Here is a 7,476-nt window from a genome sequence, read left to right on the forward strand (position 1 = left end):
ATCACAGTTGTTCTCCTGCTGCTGCTGCTGCTGCTGGTGATGCTGCGGTGATCAGCCAAGTCTGAGACTTATCTGTGGACCACGAGCACAGACCTGAAATAAGCGTAGCACATTAAAAACACTAGCTGACAACTTACCCAGAACAGCTTACAACAAGAGAGCAGGAAGAGATTCCATGCCTTGCTCAAGGACACATGGACTGATAGACCTGGGGCCACCTACTTGCATCTCCCTCAGTACTCCAGCCTCCTGCGAGGCTCATTTCCACCTACGCCTGCCCTATGAGGGACATCCCGCTACCACCAGCCTGTGCGGTACAAACTGAAATACTATTGGTCTTCATTAGAGTAATAGTGCCAAGTTGCTTTTAATGCTGGTTGGGCTTCTCTCCACCCCACTGAGAAGAGGACGTTGAGGACATGCTGGCACATGCCATGAAACACAGCATATAGTGGTTTCTAATAAGGCTAGCCACTTCAGTCTTAAGCCCTCATCTCTTTACCGGATTTCCTCTCGACCGACTGATTTTCTGAGCCCATTAAAACAGAGAAACCATAAAATTATCTTAGAAAGCACAAGGCTGTCTGTCCCACAGGCCCACAGGCCTTCTGCTCCAAGTCTGCTTGGCACTGAAGGTTTGGGATGATGTGAACTACCATCACAGTTACTGTATTTGTCCATCCATGCATATTCTCAGGTCACATGATGTGTTTGCTGTTGGGTCATGTGACGAAGCCATTGTGACTAGGCCTTCTTGACCACATCACTTCATTTCTGGAAAAGAAAGCCTCAAATGCCTTTCTCCTCACATGACCTCGCCTCAGGTCACGAGGTCGGTGTAGAAGGTTCTACGACAAAGTCCCAAATGACATGACATAGTTCCAGAACAGCTACAGTTTTACATTACATGACCAAGTGCCAACTCACAGCACCTGCTGAGCCGGCTGACCAGGAGCAGGCAGTGAAGGTGACATGCCGATGGTGGTTTCATCCCCTTTTTCAGAAACAACTTGTTTTTTTTGCAACCAGCTACAAGGATCCCAGCAATGACCCCTGTGGACCTCTGAGGAGGAGAGGGTTGAGGAAGATGGGGTGTCAGGAGTTCTCGTCTTCCCCGGCTCCTTCAGCACCGGCCTGCTTCAGGGAGGTCACCACCTCCTTCACGGAGTGGTACAAAATGTTTTTCACCTGGGCAGAAAGAGGGAGAGAAGAGAGAGGTTAAAGATGGACGTCTGGGAGGCAGAGGACCTTCTTCACACTCCACATCATCAAAGTTCAAACTTCCTAGAAAGAATTCCCCAAATCATTTCTTGGCTGAATTTGAGTTGTTTTTAAAATTGGGAGTGCCTGCTAATGAGGCTGTGCAACAATGTAGGCTGTATCACACAGTACCTCCAAGTCTTTACAATATGTATATTGAATGTGGGTCAATATACAACATCTTGTTATAATTACCTACAGGTAGAAGACTGTCTGTATGGACAGGCAATGCTTGATGGGATGCTACCCTAGATTACCATGTTACCACAGAATGATGCCAGCAGCGGCTGAAATGAGGTCAACCATTAGACACTTATCTGCTCCCGACAGCAAGAACAGTCAACTCTTATACTGTGACTCTACAGACCTGCACAAACATGGTCCAGCCTGTCCATCTGACTCTACAGACCTGCAGGGACACGGTCCAGCCTGTCCATCTGACTCTACAGACCTGCAGGAACACGGTCCAGCCTGTCCATCTGACTCTACAGACCTGCAGGAACACAGTCCAGCCTGTCCAACTGACTCTACAGACCTGCAGGAACACGGTCCAGCCTGTCCAACTGACTCTACAGACCTGCAGGAACACAGTCCAGCCTGTCCATCTGACTCTACACACATGCAGGAACACAGTCCAGCCTGTCCAACTGACTCTACAGACCTGCAGGAACAGGGTCCAGCCTGTCCATCTGACTCTACACACCTGCAGGAACACAGTCCAGCCTGTCCAACTGACTCTACAGACCTGCAGGGACACGGTCCAGCCTGTCCATCTGACTGTACAGACCTGCAGGAACAGTCCAGCCTGTCCACCTGACTCTACAGACCTGCAGGAACACAGTCCAGCCTGTTCAACTGACTCTACAGACCTGCAGGGACACAGTCCAGCCTGTCCATCTGACTCTACAGACGTGCAGGAACATGGTCCAGCCTGTCCATCTGACTCTACATACCTGCAGGAACAGGGTCCAGCCTGTCCATCTGACTCTACAGACCTGCAGGGACATGGTCCAGCCTGTCCATCTGACTCTACAGACATGCAGGAACACAGTCCAGCATGTCCATCTGACTCTACAGACCTGCATGAAGACAGTCCAGCCTGTCCATCTGACTCTACAGACCTGCAGGAACATGGTCCAACCTGTCCATCTGACTCTACAGACCTGCATGAAGACAGTCCATCCTGTCCATCTGACTCTACAGACCTGCAGGAACATGGTCCAGCCTGTCCATCTGACTCTTGTCAAAGAAGGCTGTTAAAGACAGGGAGTGTACCGTGTTAACCCAAAAATAAAACGACCCTGATTATAAACTGACCCCCCCACACACACACGCTTTTCAAAACTCATTTTTGGAAAAATACTTTTTGAAAACCAACATTTTTTTTCATGAAGAAATTTATTTTATTTGAAAATAATGACAATAAAAACCGTTGAATAAAACCAGGTAGGCTGATGTTTTTAACAACCATAACAATTAAAATAACGTGTAGTCTATTGGTGCTTCTAATACCAATTAGACTCTCCATCTCATAGTGAAGAAAACCACCATGTAGCCTATCAAAGGTCCAATAACTGCAATAACCATCCAAGTCAAGTCGAACTGTAGAACATTCTTTAAACAAATCAGAATAAAAAAACAAAAACGGGCTGGATTGCTTCAGTAAGAATCGAAACACTTGTTTTACAAATATTTGACGCCACCTACTGTTGTGAATGTATACTGACATTTAAAAGTCCAGACCTCAAATAAGACGACCCTACTTTTCAGACGCATTTCCAGGAAAAAAACAACAAAAAAACAAAACCTCTCATATATTCAGACCAATACGGTAATATAGAGACAAAAACAGACACAAGAGATAGGAGGAGTGGGGACTCATTCCCATTTCTGAAATATCCATCCATCATCCATCATCCATCCATCCATCATCCATCCATCATCCATCATCCATCCATCATCCATCCATCCATCATCCATCCATCCATCCATCCATCCATCCATCCATCCATCCATCCATCCATCCATCCATCCATCCATCATCCATCCATCATCCATCATCCATCCAAACCGCGTATCCTGCTCTCAGAGTCGCGGGGATGCTGGAGCCTATCCCAGCAGTCATTGGCTGGCAGACGGGGAGACACCCTGGACAGGCCGCCAGGCCATCACAGGACCACACACACACACACACACACACACACACACACACACACACACACACACACACACACACACACACACACACACACACACATACACACACACACACACACACACACACACACACACACACACACACACACACACACACACACACACACACACTATAAGTTGTGTAATGAAGGATTTGAAGCATGAGAAGGAAAGAGAACAGAGGCCAAGTCGGTGAGACAGAAAAAGGTAGAAATGTCTTCTGAACAGTGGACGATTTTAGGAGAGGGGATGACAGAGAGGAAGAGGAAGGGGAAGATGAAGAGGAAAAGAAAGAGGGGGGTATGAACCAGGCTGTATCTATCATGTGCTGGTGTGTGGGTGCAAAGCGTGGTGAACACAGCTGCCGTCATGTCCTACTGACAGACCCCGTCTACTGACAGCACAGTCCACCAGGTGAGTCACAGACGGCCTTAACTAGCAGGAGGAGGAGGACGAGGAGGAGGAGGAAGCATGGAAAATAGCACCAAAACAAACCGTTTAGTTTTCTTTAAAAAACATCGATGAAGAGACGAGCAGAGGATGTTCGTTGTGGCCATTGTGACTGATAGCCATTGTGACTGATAGCCATTGTGATTGATAGTCATTGTGATTGATAGCCATTGTGACTAACAGTCATTGTGATTGATAGCCATTGTGATTGATAGTCATTGTGATTGATAGTCATTGTGATTGACAGCCATTGTGACTGATAGTCATTGTGATTGATAGTCATTGTGATTGACAGCCATTGTGAACTGCAGTATCTTCAGCTACTTTGGCTGACTGACAGGAATGTGTGTTGCTTGGCCTTTTTCTATACAAAATAACTGGCAATATCCACATTTACTTTATCGGCCAAAATGACTACCGTTATCGCTCATTTATCTCCTGTTGGTGAAGAGGTGACACACCAGGCTCAATCAAATATACACTACATGGCCAACACGATGTGGACACCTGAACATCACACCCATATGTGCTTGATGAACATCTCATTCCAAACCCATGGGCATTAGTATGGTGTTGAGCCCCCCTTTGCTGCTGTAACAGCCTCCACTCTTCTGGGAAGGCTTTTCACTAGATTTGGGAACATGGCTGTGGGAATTCACTCCCATTCAGCCACAAGAGCATCAGTGAGGTCAGGCACTGATGTCGGGGAGAAGGCCGGGTTCACGGTTGGTGTTCCAATTCATCCCAAAGATGTTGGCTAGTTCCTCCACACCAAACTCAGCAAACCATGTCTTTATGGACCTCGCTTTGTGCACAGGGGCATTGTCATGATGAAACAGAAAAGAGCTTCCCCCAAACTGCTGCCACAAACTTGGAAGCACACAATTCTCTAGAATGGTATTGTCTGCTGTAGCAGTAAGATTTCCCTTCAGTGGAACTGAGAGGCAAGAACATGGAAAACAGCCCCGGACCATTATTACTCCTCCACCAAACTTTACAGTTGGCACTATGCATTTAGGCAGGTAGTGTTCTCCTGGTATTCGCCAAATCCAGATTGGTCCATCAGACTGCCGGATACTGAAGCAGGATGCATCACTCCAGAGAACGTGAGTCCAATGGTGGTGTGCTTTACACCACTCCAGCATAGCACATTGTGTGCATTGGCTTATTTATTAGACAGTGATAGTGGAGGCAGACAGGAAATGGGGGAGAGAGAGAGAGAGAGAGAGAGAAAGGGGTAAGACATGCAACAAACGCTGCCAGCTGGATTTGAACTGGTAATGGTTGCAGCCATGTGGCCATGTGATATGCACTCTAGTCAGTCGGCCATGGAGGCACCCCAGGCCACCAGTTCATGAGCTGACGTTGCTTCCAGAGACAGTCTGGAACTCGGTAGTGAGTTTTGTAAGCGAGGACACATGGTTTTTACGTGCCTCAGGACTCGGTGGTCCCGTTCTGTGGTCTTGTGTGTTCTACTTCTTCATGTCTGAGCTGCTGTTGCTCTGAGATGTCTCCACTTCACAATAACAGCACTTACAATTGACCGGGGCAGCTGTAGCAGGGCAGGGATTTGACCAAATGACTTGTTGGAAAGGTGGCATCCTATGACGGTGCCATGCTGAAAGTCACTGCGCTCCTAAGGACCCTCCACTCCACTGCCACTGTTTGTCTATGGAGACTGTGTGGCTGGATGCTGGATTTTATGCACCTGCTAGCAACGGGCGTGGCTGAAATATCCAGACCCACTCAGTAGAAGGGTGCCCACATATACTTTGCTACGTAAAGTATCAGGGACTGAATTTTCCAAACATGCTGGAAAAACCAACAGCTGTGGCTGTATTAAAACAGCAGCATGGTGCTTTGTGGTGCATTATTACTTACTCTTTTTACCTTTATTATTATTATTATTGTTATTATTTTTGATTTTCCCGCTTTTACATCTGGCCAATTACCCCACTCCTCCGAGCCGTCCCAGTCTCTGCTCCACCCCCTCTGCCGGTCCGGGGAGGGCTGTAGACTACCACATGTCTCCCCCCCCCCCCGATACATGTGGAGTCACCAGATGCTTCTTTTCACCTGACAGGGAGGACTTTCACCAGGGGGGGCGTAGCACATGGGAGGACACGCTATTCCCCCCCAGCCCTCCGCCCCCCGAACAGGCAGCCCAACTGACCAGAGGAGGCGCTAGTGCAGCGACCAGGACACATACCCACACCCGGCTTCCCACCTGCAGACACGGACAACTGTGTCTGTAGGGACGCCTGACCAAGCCGGAGGCAACACGGGGATTCGAACCGGCGATCCCCGTGTTGGTAGGCAACGGAATAGACCGCCACGCTACCCGGACACCCGACTGTTGTCAGGTTTAATCTGGGTTTTGTGTTTGTCTGCTGGTGACGACTGAACACAGCACATGGACCGGATGTGAAGACACTGCTCCACTACCTGTAGCTTATCTTCATAGTTGACCTCCTCCTTAGTGGCTCTCAGCTCCTGGCTCAGGTAGAAGGAGTTGACTACGTGCTCAGGAGAAACAAAGTCATTGATGACCTGAACACAGCTGTGGAGGTTCTGAACCTGAGAGAGAGAGGGAGACAGACAACATGATGGATGACTTCATGCTACACCTGGCGTAGCTATCTGTGTCAGGTAGCAGAAGTACAGGAGGACACACCACACAGGGACGGACGCATTAGTTCTCCATGTTGCTAGTGAGGAGGGTTCTGCAGACATGCTTGTGTCACTATGCATTCTGATGTAGATATGCTGTTATGTGTATGTGTCCAGTAAATACCTGGTGCATGGCCCCAGCAGGTATGAGGACCGAGTCCCCTAGGAACTGAACGAGGGTCCAACCCTGGACCCCGTGCTCTTCAAACAGACGCTGTCGCTGCTTCCTGTTGAGATACCAGCCCTGCTCTCTGACCGGGTCCTGCTCTGCAGACATGTCCAACCCCTCATAAAGAGAGATGGATTAGGAGAGGTGTGAGAGAGAGATGGATTAGGAGAGGTGTGAGAGAGATGGATTAGGAGAGGTGTGAGAGAGAGATGGATTAGGAGAGGTGTGAGAGAGATGGATTAGGAGAGGTGGATGAGAACGGGTCTTTGTCTGAGTCGTCGTTGCGCGTCATAGTCCTCTGTAGTTTTTTCTTTCCCTCCTTTCACACTCTTTCTCCCACATTCCCAAAATTCTTTCTTGCTCTGCCATATACTCTAACCATGTTGTAGGAATCTGTTTCCTTTCCAAGACCTTCGCTTTTCCCTTTTCCATGGACTGTCGGACTTTCATTAGTTTATTCTTGCTCAACGTTCCTTCAACAGGAAACCCATGACCCTGTATCCAGTCTAAAACATGTTTTACCGAGTCTTCACCATATTTCCTTATCATTATCTGATAGATAGGACCCTCCATATCTATCGGGGCCAGTTTACTGCCCTTGTTTCCCTGTTTTTTCTCTTCTGGGTTCACTTGATCCTACCAGGTGACCACTTCTATTAGTGTGAGACCGAGGGTGAACAGCCGCCTAATTGTCAGTGCACGACCTCATCTGGTTTCAATAGTCCGCGTTT

Source organism: Lampris incognitus, chromosome 17 (genome assembly GCF_029633865.1).
Source record: "Lampris incognitus isolate fLamInc1 chromosome 17, fLamInc1.hap2, whole genome shotgun sequence".
Taxonomy (NCBI): domain Eukaryota; kingdom Metazoa; phylum Chordata; class Actinopteri; order Lampriformes; family Lampridae; genus Lampris; species Lampris incognitus.